The 11,712-nt window shown below is 45.5% G+C and overlaps 1 non-coding gene across 1 annotated transcript; it reads right to left on the bottom strand.

Annotated features, from left to right (window-relative positions):
- Nucleotides 1-9,315: 9,315 nt before the first annotated feature.
- On the bottom strand, nucleotides 9,316-9,447 carry LOC127695709 (small nucleolar RNA SNORA17). Its single transcript, XR_007980075.1, has one exon. It is a non-coding gene; the product is annotated as a small nucleolar RNA SNORA17 (small nucleolar RNA).
- Nucleotides 9,448-11,712: the final 2,265 nt, after the last annotated feature.

Raw genomic sequence — 11,712 nt, 5'->3', positions numbered from 1 at the left:
CTGGTACCTGACTTGATGTGTCTCTGAGCTAGTAAGAAGAGCAAGCGTGCCTGACTCATCAGTTCCTTATGTACCTTTGTTGGGCACAAGTTGTGGAGAAAGGGCGAGGCGCCTCTGCTACCACTTGCCAGGCACAGGAAGTGGAGAAATAAAGGGCAGGGGAACCCATGTCCTGCCAGAGCTCACCAGCTCTGGCTAGGCAGATGCAGGAGACTGTCGCGCATGCCCCCACGCCACCAGGTGGGTGTCTGGCTGTGAGAAGACAAGGGACCCCAATCCATGGGAGGTGGGGAGGGAGAAGTCCGGGGCCCCTGGACCTCATGGAGACCAGGGACAACAGGTTCTTGCTCTTGGGCATTGCAGGACACTGCTGGATACCACAGAAGAGTTGAGAATGAAGTGGGGGCCTGGGGGCAGCTTGGTCAGCCCTGGGATCAAAGGGGAAAGGGTGGGGGGAAGGCGTGCTGGGCGAGTTCCCACACGGGCAAGTCCTTGGTCCAGTCTGGTGGCTGGAAACACTGGGAGACAAAAGATGGCTTTAAAGCTTCATTGTAGAGAAGCAGAGACCAGCCATGACCATGTGGAGGCCATGGCCATGTGGAAAGAGGGGGAAAGAGAATGGGGAGAGAAGGGGAGTAAGGGGACAAGAGACAGAACAAGAGAGTGAGAGAGTAGGAGAGAGTAAAAGAGAGTAAGGGAGAGGGGAGGGGGCAAACAGCCCTTTTTATAGTGTGCCAGCCTACCTGGCTGTTGCCAGGTGACTGTGGGGATGGAGTCCAGCCAGAATACTAGGGACTTGGGGAGTAACACTAACTGACGGCTACAGAATTATGGAGTTGAGGGCCTGGTGGTATCAGGAGCCTAGTGTCTGGGAGCATGGTTCATGGTTCCACCCCTTGTAGAATTCTCTACTGGGTCTCTGGAGTAACCCTCATCCAACCAGGCCACAGACTGCTTTTCACAGTCCAACACATCTTCTTAGCTGTGACCTATGGGCAGGGTCTGCTCTAAAGGGAAACCTCAGAGATGGCAAAGAAGGCAGCATATGATATAAGACAGGACCCGTGTACATAATGTCTCCCTTGTAGCAGTGCCCTACTACCATCTGGACCTTCATTTTCCTGACCATAACACATCCTTTCCAAGATTCCATGCCCAACTGGCTATCTATTCATTCTTCTAATTATTCTCTGTTATGGTTTTATTTCTGTTGCTATGATAAAATATTCTGACAAAAACCAACTTAGCAGAAAGGGTTTATTTTAGGCTACAATTCCAAGCTGAAGCCCATCATTGTAAGGAAGTCATAGCAGCAGGAGCTTGAAGAAGGTCGTAACATCACACCCATGGTCAAGAGCAGAGCAAACCCAATGCATACAGAGTGGCTTGCTTGCCTACTTACTTGCTTGCTCTCAGTTCTACTGCTCTACTCTTACACAATTCAGGAAGCACTGACTAGGGAATAGTGCCTCCCATAGTGGACTGAGTCTTCTGACATCGACTAATTAAACTAAGACAGTCCTCCATAGACACACTCACAAGCCAGCCCAATGTGGACAATCTCTTATTGTGATGGTTTTAATGAGAATTCCCCCAAAGGCTCATAGGTTTAAATGTTTGGTCTCCAGTTAGTGAACTTATTTGGGAAGGGCTAGGTGTGGTTTTGTTTGAGGAGGTGTGTTACTGTGGATAACATTTCAGAAGCCCATACCTCTCTCTCTCTCTCTCTCTCTCTCTCTCTCTCTCTCTCTCTCTCTCTCTCTCTCTCTTCCTCTCCTGTCTGTGGATCAGGATGTAAAGCTCTTAGATACTGCTCTAGTACCATGCCTGTCTGCTTCCTGCCATGGTGATAATGGTCTAAGTCTCTGAAAATATAAGCAAGTCCCCCAAGGCTTTCTTTTATAAGAGTTGCCTTGATGCTTCTTCATGTTAATAAAGCAATACCTAAGACATCCATTAAGATTCTCTTTCCAGGTGATTTCAGGTCATATCAAGTTGACAAAGCTAACCATCACACACTCCTATAAAGCTGTTATAAGGATGAATTGAATGAACATAAAGTTCTAGCATGTTCTTGCAGTGTGATGAGTACTACAGGAGCACTTGCTTTCACTATTCTATCATTAAGTACTCAAGACAACTTTGGTGGTGGTGGTAGTGGTGGTGGTGGTGAGGCCCCTTACACTAGGGAAACAGGCTGGTAGGAAGTGAAAGCAGTCTAAGTCTAGGAAGAGGCACAGAGGTTAGAAAGCAACATGGGACTGGTTTGGAGAGCTTTATCCTCTCCTCTGCCTCAGTGAAAGGCTAAACCCAGGCTAGCTCAGTAAGAACATCTTATTACTCCTCTGAATTCTCTATAGCTCCCTCCAGGCCAACAACTTACCCAGAAAGAAAAGAAAATGGAGTTAAAGACAACATCACCATCCGGTGTGAGAATTTGATCCAGTGTTAAGCATCCCTCACCACACACATGTCACACGTGTATATGGGAAACTGTGGGCCACAGCTGTATTCCAGTAGCGCCTTCATGAGACGTTGTTTAGAGGCACTTCCCAGCAGTCCCAGCAGTCCAGGTCTCACGCATCTGCCCATCTGTCCTCCAGACAGGAGCTGGAGGATTTACAAACATCCAATATGTTCTTCTCAATATTTTCCAGAGTATGGAACTGTGGCTTGGTGGCAAGGTTTGCTCAAGGACAGTGAGGAAGCCAGTGCCAAGGCAAAATAAGAACTGTGTATCCTGAACTCCTTTCTGGCATGCTCCCCCTTTTTTTCAGCCAAGTTCTCAATTGTGCTGGGAACTCCCTTAGGCAGCCATGAGCAAGAAAGATGCCCCAAGGCCCCTCCTACTGGGGCTATTCCTTCAACTACACAAAGGGGACTTTGGGGGGCCCACTCCATCCTTCCCTGGGAGCCCAGAGCCTTGGTGGGATTTCCCCAGGCAGCTCTGCAGACATCTCATGAGCTCCTTGCCTGGCTGCCTTTTGCAGTTCTAAGCCTGTGATTCCCAACCCCCTTCACGTTTTTTTATTCCCTCTAAAGGTGACTTGGTGACATGGTTCTATGAGGCCCCACCTCAAGCTTCAGTTATTTGTGATTTAATGAGGAGCCTTTTAATTATAACATCTGTTGTTTTAATTACCAAAGGAATTATAATGAGGCTCCCAGAGGAAGCTGAGCCAGTGCAGAGGCTGGAAAAGGATGCTCAACATCAGAAGGCCCGCCGGGTCCTTGGCACAGTGACTGCCACCAAGTGTGACCCGTCATGGAGAGTACTTCATCTTCATTTTAATTAAGCTTCAGGGGTGAGGCAGGCAGCCTCCCCATCTCAGGGAGCTGAGCGGTGGGAGCCAGAAGAAGCTCCTTTAGGAGGCCTTTGGTTCCATGGAGGATGCAGAGGACAGCCCCACCCTCAATTTGCTGATGCTGCGGAGGCAGGCATCTGCTGTTTTGGGGGGATGCTGAGAAGGCTGGCTCTCACTACAGCCCAGCTGTGGGACATTAGGCAGAAAGGAAAACCTGTTGGATCTCAGTGTCATCCTGTAGACGGTAAAAGTGATTCACCACTGATATAAGATCCTCTTAGGGAGGTGTGATGCCTGTTTACATCCATCACATGTCGTGACATAACAAGCCACCATAGACAGAGGTCCACTAAGGAAATGGGGATGCTGATTCTGTTGATAATGTAGATGCCGCGTTCGGGGTGCTGACAGGGCATGTAACTCTACATGTGAATCAGGCTTATTGTTTTCTCCTACATTCAAGGCCTTTGAAACTCCTGTCCTGAAGAAGGCGAGCCCATCTCCCTCACAGAACTCAGGAATTCTTGAAAGTTTGCTGTGTTCAATCAAGTGAGTGCAGGACGATGCCATGCCTGTCCAAACCTCGCTAATTTCTGTCATCGCCTCTTGCTTTCTGCTAGGATCCTGAGAACAGGTCTGGGCTGGCCTGCAGGGGATGAGTTTCACACAGAGGAGAGCGGAAGCCATTTAAAACTAGCTGCCATGCCACCAGTGTTGACCTCGGGCTAACGCAGTCCACATCGTGTGAAACAGCAGCGTCTGAGGGTGGGCCTTGCCCTGAGAAGCTCCGTTTTACAAGCAGCTTTCGACTCCATGTTGAGTGCCGTGCAGAGCAGGGGTGGCCCTTCACCTTGGTAGATATGTACGCTCCAGCTGTTCAGCACCACCTACGAGGCACTGACTGATAAACACTTTATTCCTAAAAGTAAGAAGCGTGCCTTCTATATTCTCATCAAGATAAATTGTGACCCTATGAGCACACACATGGGAAACGAAGCTAGAAAACTTATCAAACTCATCAAACCAAAGGCTGTGACAGCTTTACATGGACGCCATGAAGAGGAAGACAATGTATGTAAATTCAGATTTTTCAAAACCTACTTTACTAAGGGTTCTTAAATGCTTCAGCCTCCCTTCTGGCCTACCACCCATCAGAGGTACTGGGGGAAAACGGTTATCAAGACATGAATTAAGTAGACCTGTTTAGGAATAATTCTTTGGAGGTAATTCCATTCTTCATTGTCAGGATATCAATAGACTGAACTACCAAACAGTCAAGTCCACTGGGAAATCGCCACTCGTGAATCAGCAACGACGGCAGTTCAATGGAGAAAAAAGCACAAAGCCAGTTGGCCCAAGTCCGCAGGAGTGGCAAGAAGTTACCAGAATACCACGAGAAGTTCTTTGGAAAGTTACTCTCTACTTCAAAGCCAAGACAAGTGAAGGTCAGCAGCGCGGTACCAGGCCAACCAGTGCCAGAGCAGCAGCAGCAGCAGCTACGAGTGAAGCTGTGCAGGGCTCACAAAAGCACGAGCGTTGTCCCAGAGACTGTGGTCATATTCATCTCTCTAAACATCACGCGTCCTTTCACATATCTGCTTCAGTGAAACATTCTCTCACCTGTGCCTGCCCCAGCAAAACATCATATGGCATAACTGAGTTTCCAAAGAAACCAGAAATTTCCACTTCAAATATATGACTGAGATGGGCCCTGTCATGTGTATCAAGGGACCAAAGAGAACTCCTGACTGTCCGGGGTTTCAGCTTGTCTCAGATCCACTGTTGATGTGACCTACTCGAATTTCCACCCTACCCTCTACCCTTTCATGCGCCTCGACCTGGTCTCCCTCTTCATCTCTCCAGCCTCTCCAGCCATACCTTACTTCAGCAGCTGAACTCCACCCCAAGGCTTATCTCAATTCTGTGCCTTGGGTCCTGACTCTGCAGACATACCCCCGCTCCCAAAGACCTCCAGCCTTTTTATTTTCCAACTCCTGTAGCTCCCCCTGCATCCCACTCAGGTTTCCATGTAGGCCTCACAGAACTCCCTGAACTTTGCTGAAGCCTCTTTATCCCTTTCTGTAACCCACTGGGTATGCAATGTGTGATTTGAATAAATATTCATGTTTTAGACGGAAGTAAAAGAGCTTGTGTTTGCCTCAATCAGCTAGTAAGAAAAATAGAGACTACTCAACAAATTAGGAAACAGAACTAATGTAGCTTATGAATTTATTGTCATTCAATATATTCTGAGATTGGGAAAAGACACAACTGTGTCTATCTGTATTTCTGGTGTAGTAGGCTCATCACAACCAGATTTTAGTCATAATAAGGAGCCCAGCCAAGGTCAGTAGAGTCCTTGGGCAGCTGCAAGTGACCCGTGAGCAATAAACACAGTGGTTGACAATTCCAGAAAATTTATATAAATTTCATGTACATTAAATGGTATGTAATGTACACACTCCTCTGGGCTCTGAAGAAATTGAGAAATAAATAGGGAACTTATAAAAAAAATGGCCTCACCCCCTATGAGATTTGGTAGAAAGATGGACTTGAAATTTTGAATAAAACCTGGCTTTCTAACACAATTACAGGTTGTAACACATGGCGATCCATGTGAGGACATTACAAAGAGAAGGGGGGAAAACAGCCTTCAGTTACAGTCAGGCTAGACAGCAAAGAAACTGTGGCAGAAAGACCAAGGTATTTACACTCAACCATTTAACCTCACTTCATACCCAATGAGACCATTCTCACTTGAGGATGAGGCAGCAAGGTTAAGAAAAGAGAAGAGCTGTGAACCTTCCTGCCCAGGAGATAATGGTGCTGATGGTGCTGATGAAGATGGTGCTAATAAAGATGATGATACAGTAGGTGGTGGCGGGGATGTGAGACTCTTCTTGAAGAGCTATTTGACCTGTTTGCTCAAAGCACTCAGACAGATCATAGAAACAATTTCACTCAAATCTAGCTTAGTGAAATGGTGAGTTTGTTGGTGTTATTTACAGAAATATTCATAAGGGTTTATACAGGAGCATGAGTGACTCAAAGGCAGCTGCATCACTAAATATCTGCTCCAGCATGGATGGCAACTCATAAAGACTGAATCCCTGAGTTTGCTGTACAAGGTTCAGGCATCTAGGTTATTTGGAAAGTCTCTTATTTGCAGCAAATGTTTCTGCTTTTATAATCTTTTGGAGGACCCTTGTGAGTTTTGTTTATTGCTTGGGTCTAAAAAGCCTCCTTCCAAGAGAAAATGTTTTCTATTCAGAAGAAATAGATACCCATTAGGTGGTAAAGATGGGTAATAGTGGTGATGCAGAGATGGTTCTAATGCAAGGAGATGGTTCTGGTCGAGAGATGGTCCTGATGGGAGAGATGGTAGTGATAGTGATGAGAGTTGCAATGGGAGATTGTGTGATGGGAGATGGTGGTAATGGTCATGACAGAGTGATAGTAGTGATGGTGATAGTCTTGATTGGAAGATGATGATAAAGAGGCAGATAATGGTAATGAGGATGATGATGATGTAGAAAGTGAAGACCGTGGTCATGGCGGGTAGAGGAGAAAGCAATGGAGTTGCCAAAGATGTCCACACTTGTAAAAATGCTTTCCATCAGCATATTCTACCAAAAAGCCTGCCAGTTGATGGCTCTAGTGACAAGACAGTCATCCTGCCAGTGAGCAGGCTTTACGTGTTTGCTCTTTGCCAAGCAGGGGTGGTTGTTCTGTGCTTCCCAGCCCCCCAGAAGTTTCTTAAATGTGCAAGGGTCCTTAGGACCCACCTTACATCACAGTGTCTCTTCTGCAGACATGTTCCTCTCTATCTTACTCATCAGAAGAACTTCACTTTTCCTTCCAGACTCAGTTCAAACATCTCTTGACCGGTGGATCCTTCACTGAGTTTACCTCATGCCCATAGGTCTTCCACCTTCAAAGCACCTCATGCATCCACCAATCAGAACACACATCATATTTTCCTGACTTCCTGTTCACTTACCTTCTCCTGCTCCCTGAGGACTAAGCGCTTATCTTCCCATCCAATGGCTATATACATGCCTAACATTGAACCTGACTCTTATCAAGTGTCCCTGAACAGTTGGAAAATCAACTCGTTCAGTCCCACCATTGCCAAAGAGAGACAGAGGCCTGTCAGGGGGCACAGAGGGGTTGGTTCAGAAGCCCTTCAGGTGTCACGTGAGTCCACCTGGATGGAGACAAAGCTGTGCAGGGCAATCAGGGCAGAAACACTGACTTATCAACCTGGCTTTCTAAAAATTGACTTGTTTCTCTTTAAAAGAAGTTATTTTAACAAAAAGAAGAAGAGGTGCCTCACTCAACAGGGCATTGACTTTCTGTACCACATTTTATTAAGACTTATCAGAGTTGGAGGTCTCTGAGTCTTCCAAGGGGGCTGTTTGTGCAGGAAGCAGAGTTACAGAGAAATTACACTCAGCAGCTGTGTCCTTTGAAGCTTTTAAAGCAGCCAAGGCCAGCCAGCTCCCCAGTGCTGGTGGTTGGAGGATACAGACATGCTTCACTCCCACCAGCTATCCAAGCACAGAAAGATCCTTCCTAATTAGCCACATTAGGTAAATATTCTTCCACTAGATTCTTGTTTAGAGAATAAATGGATACTGATAAACATGGTAGACAGATGCTAATGAACACAGCCTTGGAGTGAATTGGTGCTGAGCCACTGTTCTGCATTTAATGGCTTGCAGGATTTAAACATACAGATAGATACACACACGCCCTATATAGACACAGACAGACATGTACATAGTGTTGGTGCCATGCAGCAGAGGAAATTGAAAATGAATAAGAATCCCCTCAAAAAGATGCAAATGAAAAGAAATGGGGATTTGGGAAATGGTAAGATGGATGACATGATGGAAAATGAGGACCTAACAAACATGTCATCACCCTGGCACTCTTCTGACCTCCCTCATTAATCCTAACGCACGCCCTGTTCACCAAGATACGTCTATTTTTAATTATTCTGTGCTTTTAACTAAAATTTAATTACATCACTCCCCCCCCCCTTTTCTTTACTCCCTCAAACACCTACAATATACCTTCTCTAGCTCCTTCTGGAAATGTGGCCTCTTTCTCATGGTTACACACACACACACACACACACACACCCTACTAGATCCACTAGTGCTACTCATATATATATACATATACATATAATTTCAGGATTAACTTGTTTAGGCAGTCATATTGTTGGGATATTATGGCCAGGCCAGCTCTCCCATGATGCTCAGGTGAGAGGTAGGGCCTGTTCTGCACAGCTTTCAGACATCAACGTGTCCCAGGGTGGAAGCTCAGACCAGGGATCTCTGCCTGGCCTTTGGTGGTAACAGATCCTGATGCTGCAGGGCCACAGACCCTGGCATGGCTCTGGTGGCAGCACAGGCCAGGACACCACCATGGTCCCAGGTGGCATCACCAGCTACTCACATCAGGCTGTTCATATCACCTCCTGCCCTTGAGTCCCCAGTTCTGCCTCTCTTTTGTGCCCACATTCTTCTGTTTCTCTTCCATCTCTCCACCACTTCCTTGCTCCTCTTAGTGATCCCTGGGGTCTCTGAGTGTCTGGGGTTGTCTCAAGAGTGGTATCAGGAATTCTATGCCCTAGTCATGCATTATGTTCTGGGCAGGGTCTGTGCCCTTAGGCCTACATGGTGCCTTAGGCCTAGGTTGGTGGTCATCTCAGCCTAGCTCCCTGTCCAGGCTCCATGCTGCCAGCCTGGTGGTCATCTCTAGTCCCCTCCTTGACCAGCCTGTCTGAATGTCTCCCTGCCAGGGTCATATATCTCAGACTCACTCCAGCCCAGGACCCATGCTCCCAGGTAGGGTTCTCCTAGTTCCCAGCTAACTCCCTGTCCTGGGGAGCCATCTGGGCCTACCTGGCACCTGACTTGTGGTTGCCTCAGGCTAGCTCCCTGTCTGGGTCCCCTGGCATCAGACTGATGCTTGTCCCAGGCTAGCTTTTTGTGGGAGGAATGTTAGGCTATTATTCATTCAGATATTTGTAGGTCAGAATACTGAGTATAGACATAGCTTCTCTCCTCTCTGCCACCTACTGACACACATGTGATACAGCAGCCATACCTGCAATGCCTCTAGGGGCAGGATGGTTAAATAATTTACTGGGAGCTACACAGTCATAAAAGTGATCAATGGCACTTATACTGACCTTGGCAGGTATTGTCCCCCAGCAGTGACTTCCCATCCTCATCTTCTTCCTCTACTGATCTCTTGCTTTGCAATCTGACCATTGTTTCTCCCTAATCTCTGGTCTCACCTTTTCTAATCATACTCTCTGACTTTATGGATCACATGGAAACAAACACTACTTGGTTGAATCCCTTTTTCTCATGATCGAGCAAGAGGTCCCAAGATTAAATAAATAAATAAATAAATAAATAAATAAATAAATAAACCAACAACAACAAAAAAAACTTTGCCTTACAGAAACTTTGTAATTTTATGAGGTCCCATTTGTCAATTCTTGATCATAGAGCATACACTATTGGTGTTCTGTTCAGGAACTTTGCCCCTGTACCGATGTCCTCAAGGGTCTTCCCCAGTTTCTTTTCTATTAGCTTCAGAGTGTCTGGCTTTATGTGGAGGTCCTTGATCCATTTGGATTTGAGCTTAGTACAAGGAGATAAGGATGGATCAATTCGCATTCTTCTGCATGCTGACCTCCAGTTGAACCAGCACCATTTGTTGAAAAGGTTATCTTTTTTCCATTGGATGTTTTCAGCTCCTTTGTCGAGGATCAAGTGGCCATAGGTGTGTGGGTTCATTTCTGGATCTTCAGTCTTGTTCTATTGATCCACATGCCTGTCACTGTACCAATACCATGCAGTTTTTAACACTATTGCTCTGTAGTATTGCTTGGTGTCAGGGATACTGATTCCCCAGAAGTTCTTTTGTTGTTGAGAATAGTTTTAGTTATCCTGTGTTTTTTGTTATTCCAGATGAATTTGAGAATTGCTCTTTCTAACTCCATGAGGAAATGAGTTAGGATTTTGATGGGTATTACATTGAATCTGTATATTGCTTTTGGCAAAATGGCCATTTTAACTATATTAATCCTGCTGATCCAATAGCGTATGCTCTAAGATCAAGAATTGACAAATGGGACCTCATAAAATTACAAAGTTTCTGTAAGGCAAAGGACACCATCAAAAGGACAAATTGGCAACCAACAAATTGGGAAAAGATCTTCACCAACCCTACATCAGATAGAGGGCTAATGACCAATATATACAAAGAACTCAAGAAGTTAGACCTTAGGAAACCAAATAATCCTATTAAAAATGGGGTACAGAGGTAAACAAAGAATTTTAACCTGAAGAACTTCAGATGGCTGAGAAGCATCTTAAAAAATGCTCAACATCATTAGTCATTAGGGAAATGCAAGTCAAAACAACCCTGAGATTTCACCTTACACCAGTCAGAATGGCTAAGATTAAAAATTCAGGAGACAGCAGGTGTTGGCAAGGATGTGGAGAAAGAGGAACACTCCTCCACTGCTGGTAGGGTTGCAAATTGGTGCAACCACTCTGGAAATCAGTCTGGCAGTTCCTCAGAAAACTGGGCATGTCACTTCTGGAGGATCCTGCTATACCACTCCTAGGCATATACCCAGAGGATTCTTCAGCATGTAATAAGGACACATGCTCCACTATGTTCATAGCAGCCCTATTTATAATAGCCAGAGGCTGGAAAGAGCCCAGGTATCCCTCAATGGAAAAATGGATGCAAACAATGTGGTATATATACACAATGGAGTACTATTCAGCCATTAGAAAAAATGAATTCATGAAATTCTTAGACAAATGGATGGAGCTGGAGAACATCATACTAAGTGAGGTAACCCAGTCTCAAAAGATCAATCATGGTATGCACTCACTAATAAGTGGATATTAGCCTAGAAAATTGGAATATCCAAAACATAATCCACACATCAAATAAGGTACAAGAAGAATGGAGGAGTGGCCCCTGGTTCTGGAAAGACTCATTGTAGCAGTATAGAGCAAAACCAGAACAGGGAAGTGGGAAGTGGTGGATGGGAAAACAGGGGGAGGGAAGGGGGCTTATGTGACTTTCGGGAATGGGGGGCCAGAAAAGGGGAAATCATTTGAAATGTAAATAAAAAATATATCGAATAAAAATAAAATAAAACAAAACAAAACAAAACAACAACAACAACAACAACAACAACAACAAAAACCTGCTCTTGTCCACACTGTGAAGTCAGTTCTGCAACCTCTTTATATCTCCATGGTATGTGGTGGTATATGCCCGGATCCCTGTGCAAGGAGCTGGAGAAGTCCAAGTAGAATGTAGAGACACTCTCCAAGTCTGCAGACAGATTAGCATGCGG

The sequence above is a fragment of the Apodemus sylvaticus genome, chromosome 10, assembly GCF_947179515.1.
Source record: "Apodemus sylvaticus chromosome 10, mApoSyl1.1, whole genome shotgun sequence".
NCBI classification, from domain to species: Eukaryota; Metazoa; Chordata; class Mammalia; order Rodentia; family Muridae; genus Apodemus; species Apodemus sylvaticus.
This window is presented reverse-complemented; position numbering and strand designations above follow the sequence as displayed.